This window comes from Cyphomyrmex costatus, unplaced genomic scaffold, assembly GCF_001594065.2.
Source record: "Cyphomyrmex costatus isolate MS0001 unplaced genomic scaffold, Ccosl1.0 scaffold15, whole genome shotgun sequence".
In the NCBI taxonomy this organism is placed as follows: Eukaryota; Metazoa; Arthropoda; class Insecta; order Hymenoptera; family Formicidae; genus Cyphomyrmex; species Cyphomyrmex costatus.
Window position 1 is genome coordinate 566,901 of NW_017275499.1, and position 12,318 is coordinate 579,218.

A 12,318-nucleotide genomic window follows, 5' to 3' on the forward strand; every position below is an offset into this window, starting at 1 on the left:
AAAGTTATTCAAGTACATACTGTCAAAATAAATAAATAAATAATTGAAGAAGAAAACCGCAAACATAATGACGGAGACCAAAAATAATATATTTCGTCAATAAGATTGATGATGTCAATAAAAAGTAAATTCATTTTAAATTTATGAATAATAATCTAGTGAATATCTACGCAACCTATGTGAATTATATTGAATTTCAGTCACGATTTGATCAAGTATCTAATCACGATACTCGAGAACTACCTTCTCTGTCTCCGACGAATAATCCTCGAGTGATTTGCTACGTGTGTGTGTGTGTGTGTTCGTGTGTGTATTGTCGCTGTTGAGACGGTCATTTATTCCCAACGCGATGACAAATGACAATAAAGTAGAGATCGTACCATGTTCAGGAGGGTGCGGAATCTGTTTGCTATCGCCTTCCTTCCTCAATTATTCTCGGATATCACTATGTATCTAGGAATAATCAAAGAGAACCGTTATCTGTGTGATTCAAAACGTGTTTCATTGCAATTGTAGTAACTTGTATTCAATTGAAAAAATTACAATCAGTTATTTAATAATTAATTTTATAGCGTAATTTATTTCAGCTTAGTATATTAAATATATATGTTTATTGTTGTTCAACTTCGCTTGATATTTATAAAAATTAGCCTCTCTTTTCTGAACTATATCAACAAAAAATAAGATAAAACAATCTAATCTAATATTTTTTTTTAAATGTGACAGAAGGCGTCAAAAATAAACAAATAATTCACACACAATGTATAAAAATCATAACTTTATGATCAATCTTATAAATTCGGACAAAATAAAACACACACACACACACACACACGTACGCACGCACGCACAGAGAGAGAGAGAGAGAGAGAGAGTCTGATAAAGTTTGCTTTTTTTTAAAACGATTAGGGATAAGAGGAAGAACTTTTTATTAAACTCACTCTGCATATATGATAACTTTTTTATTATTATTATTGTAATTTAAATATATTAATTGTTTTCATAGTGTTTGTAAATAATTATTTGACGAGTAACGCGTGTGTATATAAAAATAAATTATATAATGTATTAATTTCAGAATTAAGTTTTAATAAACAATCTGGAAAGTAGAATCAGTATAATGTTCATCATCTTTAATGGCTCAATTTACAACTATCCCACAATGCATTAGACGCAATATTTAATTGTAAAAATCTCATTAATTGAAATATTTTCATAATATTCTTCCAATCAAAAATTCTAACAAATCCATGCTTAATTCTGAATTAAAAAAATTTGTTTATATTACCATAAGCATATATTAAAATATATTTTTTACAGTTTGTGTGACTTTTTTAAAATTGTAATGTAATTTTAAATGATTTGATTTAATTTCAATTTTCATAATAATTTTTATCTATTGCTTTGTATTTACATACCTTTTCTGTTTAAAAAGAAAAACGCTTTAATGACATGTGACTTAAATTAAAAATAATCGCACTATAAATGTGTAAAAGAATATCTTTCTAAATATTGCAAGATTTATATTCAAATTTTTTAAAACTATACTTTATGTTTTATTTAAATATTAAAGTTAAATATTATTCTAAAAAAAAAGATTTCTATAAAAAGAGAATAAGATTTAATAATCAAGATAATCTAAGATCCTATCATGCACTTATTGTACGATAGATATTCATTTATTAGGTAAAATATCTTATCGTTAATTATATCGATTCATAAAATACAAGCAGCCATGGGAAGTATAGTGGGTGTCAAATTATAAAAATACATCCGGAAAGCAAAAATCCATATTAAACATATCTCAAAACAAAAAACGAAAAAAATTCACAAGAAGGCTTATGATAAAATAACATAAACGTCTTAAGTGATTGCAAATAAATCGTTAGATGTGTCATATACTGACGAAAAAAAGATAAAAATAAAAATAAAGAAGCGGAAGGAAACAATATACAATATGGAATACTATAAGATCTTATGAACCGAAAAACGACAGACCACATTTATGAGAACTGCGGACTGGAATAGCAATGCATTTAGCGATTTCCGGCTCGCGTCGGAAGTTCCGTCATATTTGTCACTTGGCCATTATTAATAGCATATTTTTATTGTTTTAGTGGTGAGAGGAAGTAAAGAGGGATCTATCGCAAAAAATGAGTTTTCCAAGAGAACCGAGCGATTTTGAACGTAACTCTTTTTTACAATTATTAAATTTAATAGCCGTTAAACGATCGCCAGTGACACTTTTATATTATATCTTTGTTTTCGTATTTGATTCATTGATATCAGTTTAATGCAAACTAGAATGTATTTAATATGTTTATATCCTATATGTAGTTTTTTAAGATTTAAAAAATAAACAAATAAATTATTTGAAAATAAACGAAATAAAAATCCTTCAAACTTATAAAAGTTAGTTTATTTTGAGAACAAAATAGTACACAAATTTCGTTTAAATACTAATATACAATTTTTTTTAAGAGAGAAAAAAGAAAGAGACGAGAAAGATGCAAGGTATCTGAAAAGTAAATCATAGAAAGAGGGTCGATAAAGAAGTGTCAATTTTAGCTCCAAGTTTAAAGTAAATAGATCTAGAAAAAAATTAATAAGTTCATAGTAAAATGACAGGGAATAACAATTTATCTGAGAAATGCTGAGAATACAATTGCTATAATAATACCTTAAATATTAAATATAGTAAAAAATGATATAAGCTACATATGTATATGATGCGTGTGTGTGTGTGTGTGTGTGTGTGTGTGTGTGTGTGTGTGCACGATATAAGTACAAATTAGTTCGGTCCGTTTTCCAAAAGATGATCCACCTCCTAAGACGAGTCATTTTTTTGAGATGGAACTCGAAAATTTCCTGAGAGATGGGAAAAAGTAGTAGCCAGTGCTGGACAATACTTTAATTAATCTGTTCATTCATTTTGTTTCGAAATAAATGGATTTTTGAACACAAAAAACGGACCGAACACCTAATAAAATAAGCGAATTCACGCTTTGTCTACATTTTCATCTGATAGCGATATATTAATAATAAGTCTTCATCAAAGTAACGTATAAATAACATATTTATAGGAGGCTATTTTCACGTTAAAATGTTTGTAAAACTACTCCTGTAAAACTTGATTCCAAGGGTACATCTCAATCCCTCATCAATTCCTCGATGCTTATTTTGATTAAGCATCATTAATTATTAGTATCAGACTCAGATAAAAGTACAAACAAAGCATATTTACTTATTTTATACAATATTACACGTACACGCGTAGATTAAAGACTGTAACTGTAGAAAATTAACTGAAATATTCATTGTAATGACAAAGTAGCATCTTTTCCTTCCTTCTCCTCAAATTTCCTCGATTTTTTTTACAAGTCAAACTAGAATACCTTCTTAATTTTTACAATTATAATATTTTTTTATTTAATTTTCTAATTACCCCATTATGTGGATATTAATAAATATCAGTATGTAATATTGCAGTTACACATTACAATATTGCAGTCATATTACTATTCAATGCAATATTACAAAAATATTATAGAAAATATTTATATTATGAAATATTAGAATAATTTTAGGAATGAAAGGCCTATAACGAACAAAGCTGGATTCTTAAATAATTTAGTGTAAATTTGTATACATTAGTATACTATATATATGCATATATATATTTGTAATCATTTTGAACTGCGAAACAGAACAACACTGTTATTGAAAATCATTCAATTCCGAAAGTAAAGCAATGATTTTGGTGAGATAAAGAATGTGAAAAGGGGATTAAAATACAAAAAAAAATTATGAAGAAATCAAAAACTCTTCATCTAGGGAATCTCTTTTGCTGCCTATAGTCAGGCACCTCACAACTTTCGGAACACTCATATTAATCATAAAAAGAGGAAATTAAAAAAAATTTGTAAACGAGGTTCAACAATGCATTATAAAACTAAAAATTTTTAATTCTAATTTATTTGTTTAAAACTCAAAGTTGATACTTTCATACAACATTAACAAAATAAAAAAAATTGCTGCCGGTACTTAAGATTTCGTCATTTATATTTCTATCTTCAACGCCTTTATTTTTTCCTCTAAATTGTGATATAGTTAACTGCGGTGATAATTTCCCGATGAAGAGTTTCCCGATTTGGTGCTATTGTTGAAATAACTCCAATACATTCTTAATTGAAATTCAAGTAAAAATCACCTATATTATATTATAATTTTTTTTTTAGTTGAGGTAATCAGAATTATGATTAATACGATCAGAATCTTCTGTGCTTCGTGTATTTACATTAACTAGAAATGATTTTCAGTGTACTAAAATGATATTACCCTTTTATTGTAAAACAATACCAGTCAATCGAAATATACACGGATCTCGATGATATGTAATTACTAAGCAATACATTGCAGCCTTTTCAATGATATCGCTTGACTATATCAAATTGATTCTACTCGCGTATACGCGTTGCGGGAATTGATCGTTTCCTGGTAACGAATTATTAATAACCGGTGCGCAACGCGAGCTCTTGTAAGTCAATTGCTGACTACTATAGTGCAACGAGAAACGTATCGCGTTGTATCGCATTGCATCGCGTCGGATCATATCGCGGCGATGTGCCACGGTATCTTGAAAACGGCGACCTTCGTGCACCCGAGATTGCACGCGCGAGGACATTTTTGCAACGCTCTTCTTAACTTCAACAGAGATGAAGAGATGGAGACGTAAAAAGAGAGGGCAAAGGGGGAAAAGAAAAAGCGTGCGCTTTGATCCCAAACAATATCGATACGCATACGAGTCATTGGTACATACACTCGAAAAAAAAGGCCAGTAAACAGACACGCAACTCTATTTACATGAAGAGAGCCAAAATACAAGGCCGATCTGTTTTTTAGTTTTCTTGTATTTTTGTAAAACAAATTGGAGAGAATAAAGGGCAATACGAGTCGGGTGCAGAAGACGTCGCGCAATTAAAAAAAAAACACCACTAATAAGTGACAAAAACCATTTATTCGAATATATGGTTTTTGTCACTTATATTAGTGGTTTTTTTACTCTTATTGCTCTTTGTTCTCTCCAATTTGTTTTTAAATTATAAGGAGTTTTAATTGATTTTTTATTATCATAAGGTTTATTTTTGTTACTTTTAAATTTAAAAATGTTCTAGCTTTTTGTATACTTATTAATATATATGTGTTATTAAAATACATATGTGTAGTTTTGAAGATATTTCTTTGTTAATACTGATGCGTGACTCTTATTAGCTTTTAATATGTTTTATACATCCTTTAATAATTTTTAATTATTTTCTATTTACATGGAAATAGCAGACTTATTCGCACGCATATAAATAAGTATGAAGCTGATTGACTTAGGAAAGTCCCAATAATATAACATTCATTTTGTGGGCTTTTATTAGCGAATTCGGTTGAAATAAGTAACGATTAAATATATAAATTAGTTTTTAACTTGTAATCGATCATCTAAACAGATCATGTTTTTAATAGTATTAATATTAAAATAAAGTGTTAGTTTCCGAGATATAAGAGAATGCTGCTTTAATTAAGAAACCTATACCAGTACATAACCTTTTTTCTATATGTTATATATATATATTTACATTTTTTCTATTGTATTTCATTTTATTTTATTTTTTTATAATTTCAAAATTTATCAATTAAGAACTCTTTTATAATTCAATATAAATATAAAGAGGGTAACGAGCCAAGTAAATTAACGAACAATTTAATTTAAACAATTATACAAACATATCAAGAACAAACGTTTCGATTCTTTATAATTAATTCTTTGGTAAAACTACAGAAAAGACGAGTAATTACCGATAACTTTGATCTTGACATATATTGTGCAAGGTCATGACCTTGAGTGACCTCCAACAGGTTTTAGGTGTTATTCATTAAAAAGTTATTAGTGAAAAATATGTTTTTGAAAAGAGAATGAAATTTCCGTCAATTGAGTTGGATTAATTTAAGTATTTTGCAATAAAATGTAGTGAAAACCGTATAAAAAAAAAAATTTTATTTATATTCGTTAAAAAGTTATTAAGAAAAAAGTTTAAGAAATAATGTCTTATTTCTGTTTTATACAATATTAAGAACTATTTCTGCACTCCACCTGTGGTCCTACTCTTGAAAAATATTTTATATCAAAAATTAGGTAAATGCTACAGTAACGAACGCTATATTTCCCTATAGATTTTATGCGATATTTTTTAAGAATATAGCTCTTTTGTTTAGAAACATCAGACTTTCTATGCAAAACGAAGTCCACCCCACCTCCTCCCTTGCCCAGAGGAACACGACTTTTCGAGAATAATATCAAATTTGCTCCGTCACCCATAATTATTGTACTTTATAACAAAAAATTAACTCTTACAATATGTTTTAAATATATTTAATAATAAAATAGATCACGAAAGATTTAAAAAATTGTATAACTCAAATACTTACATTTGAACCTTATGTAAAAAACTTGTAGTTTCTTCTTTTTTTGCCAGAAAAGTCGTGTCTGTATGATTTCCTTTTATGCCTTGCTTTTCGATTTTTATGATGCAGCATCCAGCAATAATGTTCCATTCTCAGGAGAATATATATAAATTTTTTCACCATTTACTGTTAAATCCACATTTTTATTTTGTAGAACATAAGAAAATTACATGTGTAAAATGACTGTGTGATAGAATAAAAATATTGTACCGCACAGTTATTTTACACGTATTTTTCGAATTTAAGATTAAAAAATGCATCAAAAATATAATTAGATCATATTAAATCAAAAAGCAATGTTAAATTGACAAAGTAAAATATGTATAAGTATAATAAAAAGACGAATAAGAGTCAAATTACAATTTAAAATCTGAATCTGATAATTTCCAGACTTTCCACGCGAAACGAAGCCTATTACACCTCCTTCCCTGCTTACTTAAATAAATAATATATTTTTACGTTTGAATTACATACTCATATTAATTATAAATAATGTAATATATTATTATTTAAATAATGATAACAATTTTTGAAGGTATTTAAAGATAAAAATCATAAATCATTAAAATAGAGAAATAAGTGTTTTTAAATCTGATTGGTGAGAACGAATAAACACAGTATATAGCAAAGCAATGAAAGTTCTCTTATATTGATCTGTTTGCATCCAATCCAAATTTCTATTGCTCAAAAACAAAGTAACACCAGTCGCGGTAACACACGAGTGAATCATAGCGAGAAGGTAGAACTCCCCGGGTGTCAAGTCGCATCTGGCGTACAATCAACACTTCGCGTAGTTTCAGTGACGTCACGTCCGGTCGTGTATGCCGAATAAGCAGAAATGGCGTAACCAAACTCTATCCGCAGGGAACAGTTTCAAAAGAAGAAGAGATACATCGATGCGAAGCACGTGTCACATCAGGAAATATATGTCGTGTCGGAACGCGAACACGTTTCAACATAAGAAAAAAACAGAGGCTAAGTTGAGATTTCTTTGATCTTATATATTATAATCTTCGCATTATGACTGCCAAAGGACTTAAATTATTACTTAAATCAAAAAAGTAATTAATTTATAGTTATATGTATGTGTAACTCTTTTAAAATGTTTTCTCAAACTATCTCGGCTCTAATATAGCTATAAAAAGAACATAATATTTCTCACATAAATGTGATAAAAACATATCTATACTTTAAAAAAGGTACATATTGTTGTAGATTATAAATTAAATAATTCAAGAAAAAAAGTTATATGATTTTTGATGCTATGCATAAAAGTATGTATTAAAATTATCACAAACCAATAAAACAGTGAATAATTTATGAGATATTTTATATCTCATGTCAAAATTTGACAGAATTAAATTTAAAGTTTCTCTCGTAAACTATTGATATCTTTTTATATTTAAAAAATAGCAATAAAAATAAACTTTTATGTGATCTTGATTTGCTGATTTTGATAGGCTTTTTTTAAGAACAAATATATAATAATCTATATATAGAAGAACCTGGGGGTTAACGAAACCATTACCCAAACCGGGATACAGATGATAATTTTTTCCAGAGATGCTACCATGTAATGAAATGTTATCTAATAACTATTGTTAGATATATGTCTTATAATATGTTGTTATCGTTTGTCATATTATTTTTAACCATATGAAGACCATTACAGAAACTGTTTAATGCGTTTGCTGCGTTCCGCGACTGCATTGTAATTTCATTGATATATGTATTTTCATTTATTAATAGAAATACATATGACGATAAAAAGATTTTTATGCATGAATACCTGTATATAAATATGTATAAACATATGTGAACACATAAATATATACATATATAATTATAATATATATGACATGCGCGTCTATTCAAAATAATTAAAGGGATAATGGAGGATGGTAAAAAGAGGTTTCTGCGCACAAAGGTGTAAAAAGTTAAAAAATACGAAATATAAAAAAAATATAAAACTATTATAAAATACTCTAAAAATAAAATACAAAAACATGGAACCAATATTTCATTGCGGTTCCGGATTCGACGGAGAACGAATTAAAAAGAACAAAAAGATTGACACGCACGCGCGCGCGCACACACACACCTGTTTCTCCTCAAAAAACTCACACGGATGCATTTTGTGATAGCTGTATACAGCATTCGAATTCTGTTAATACACCATGTTCATGCTTAAATTTCAAGGTGTTCCCTATCAATCCCGAACTTTTTATTAACATTATCGTATTCAGGAGATCAAAACCTATATAAGAAACGCTATTCCTTTTACTTACATCTTTGTAGGTAAAAATCGGTCAGTTTTTAACATCCTCCTATCGCACTGTTTGCGTTTTTAAAAAAATTAAGTTTGGAGAAAAGTATATAATGTAGCGAATTTTAATTTGGTAGCTTCGCAAAAGGCTGAGGGATGGGAGGGACCTTCGCGCCGCAGGATACTCCATATATGCGTAGCAAGGAGGACGGGGGGGGAGTCGTCGTCACTAGGTGAGAAATCTGAAAAGAAGAAGAGGGATTTTGCTCTTTCTTTTTTCCATTTATTATAGCAGTTTCTCTCACCTTCTCGTTGCCTTTTCTCTTCCACCTATTATATTTTTATAATTATTTATCGTTAAAATATCCCGATTGCGAATGAGTAAAGATGTATTTTGTTACGTTAAGACATTTTCAAGTTCATTGATGTGTGAAATAACTAAATAAGGATTAGTTTAGTGATAGCAGTGAGGATAATATGAATGAGTAAGAATGCATTGAGTTATGTTGAAAAATGTCGGAACGTTTTGAGATGTATTGATATGTTGAAAGTGGAGAAGAATATGAGGGTAAGTGTGGGTGTGCAAGGATGCAAGTAGGTTATACCGGGTAAGTGTCCATGTATTATATACATCCAAAAAATCTATAGGTAATGGGTGAGGAGGGGTGGAAGCAGGGTTCGGATGAATTGCGTAAGTAGATAATGTTTGTGAGTATGGATGTGGAAATGTGTGTATTATAGATGTATTCGAGCATTAATTGACAATTAATAATCATGCGGATATATATATTACATATATCCGCGGACACCTCGAGACGACGTTTCTTAAATTTTATTTTACCCCATAAAAACAAAACGACGAACAGTAGAAGGATAGGAGCAAAAGGGTTAAGCGAACAAACATTGTTAATTTGCACACGGCAACCCGCTCGTTCTAACCCCGTCTAAAGGGTCAACATTGCCACGGTGTATGCACAGTAAATAGTCTGCGCTCCTCTCTACATCCCCATACACTGCACGCTTGTCGGACCGACGCTGAGTTTTCAGTCGACCATAATCTACGGATCACCCTTTCTGACCGACCTAATTGCCTAATTAGCAAATAAATCCTATTGTTTTCCGATTATGCGATTGATAACCACTACTTAGTTGAACACGATCGTTCTTTCAAGTATCTAGGGGATCGATTATTGTGTATTTTCGTCTGTAACTTTCTCGTACTTTCCTCTCGCATGAAAAGATACGCGCGATTTTCTATGAGCATAGCCAATAATCTGAATGAGACACAAATATATACACGATAAATTTAAAAGATAATCGTTTACATGAGCAAGTATATGTGTGTGTGCTTCTCATATATTATATAATATAATAAGCAACAATAAATAAAATAATAAACACTTCATGTTACAAAAATTTTTAGTCCAGTAAAAAATGAGAAAGGCACAAAAATACTTCGTTCAAATAATTTAATTAAAATAGTGAAACGAATACATTTTTTCTAACAGGTAAATGAGAGATGCAAAAAAACTTTACAAATATAAAAATAGAAGAATTTTTTAAAAAACTGTTTTTTCTACTTTTATATTTATAAATAAAGTTTATATCTAAAAGTGTATCATACAAAGTATATTTTAAAATAGAAATGATTAAAATGAAGTAAATACCGAAAATCGATTTATTTATTGTATATAAAAACGACTTTTTTATATGGAGTATTTCTAAAATATATCTTCCTAAATTTCTATACAATTTAGGAAATGAATTAATGGAATAGCGAACTGGATAGAGACAGAGTTGAACAATTATCGGACAATAGTTTGTTAGTGAGATTCATCTGCTATATTGTTCTCAGAGAAACGTGGATTCAGCTTCAGTGCATGCATTGTTCTGTTTCCTTTTCTATCAATTACATTATTACATGATACATATACATCTCACAAAACGCAAGACATTGTTTCAAATCTTTTATGCTATTTTTTGGAACCAATCAGAGTGTGTGTAACATAGATATATTAGATGAACAAAAAAAGTTTTAAATTTTTTTTGCACAATTTAATTTTTATTTAAAAACAAACAAAAAGATATTAATCAGCAAAATATTCCCTGTTTGCAACAACGACCTTTTACTATCTTTCGGACAGTTTGCGGATTCCTTGTTGGTAAAAGCTTATGTGGTTTTGATTGTATGCAATTTAAAGTTCAGAACTTTTGTTTTTACTTGAAGGTAGATATCCACCAAACAAGCATTTTCTTACAAACATTTGCAAATGTTCGTGAATATTTTGCGTGTAGTATTTTCTCTATTCTTTCTCTAGTGTTTTCTCTTTTAATTATATGTGTTTGAAGGCTTCACCGAATTTATTCAATTTGAAAATGCTTGCAAACGTTCGCAAACGTTTTGCGCAGTTAATTGGTGGATATCCACCTTATTAATACACATGGGTGCGTGCGTGTAAATGTAAAGTGCTCTTAATGTAATTGAATGCCACATATTTATTACGTTATAATATGTACGTATTATATACAAGAGCGTGTAAATGACACTCGCAACCAAAAATGTTCTCTCACTGCAGCGGGAGTACGATGTCAATGAGCGCGCAATGGAATCTAACTTTTGAATAGCCGTACTGTCACGCTATAGTAGTATTACCTTAAACACCATTTTGAATAAACTTTGACATGATTTGGAGGCTTCGATAATATTAATGTACTATTATAAAATAACGTTCTAAATAATATTACATTATATTAAATCAATATCTCTCAAAAACGTTGAATTACAACTTTATGAATTGTTGAAAAAGCATTGTAAAAATATTCAATATTGAAGTAATATCTTACAGACGTTGCAATTTAATATTCGGGAACAATATGATTCAACATATTTATGTAATGAATATATTTATATCATTACATTTAAATTTTTCCAAGAATATCAGATCTCTAAATTATTTTTTTACACAAAACTAAACGAAATATTTTTAAAAACATTTCATTTCCTTTCATCTTCGAGCCCTTAATTAAATTATACTCCAACAATTATTTCATATGGATGAAGAATCTTGTAATGTTACGCCTTTTATCTATTCTATGCAATTTTTGCATAACGTAAAAAAATTACTCTGCTACATTCATTCATGGAGAATATCGCATACTGCTCTCGGATGAGCGACTTTAATATTAATTTGTTCAATATTATTTCAATATTGCAGTAACATTGGTAACATAAGATAATCAACAAAGATTCGACGTTGAAAAGACATATTCATAAATAAACACAATTTTAAAATTTGTAAGAAACAGGGATCGATAAAAGATAAATATTAAATTAATGATTAATCAAGTAATCGGAATAAAATTTTTATTTTGATTAATCATGTAATCAGTAATCATTAATTTAATATTAATCTTTTACCGATCCCTGGTAAGAAATAAGTGATAATACAAGAAAAATATCATGATATTTCGGGATTTTTATGTAAAATTTTCATGTTAAAATGAAAATAAGAAAAAGGTTTGATCTCGACAAATGTTAT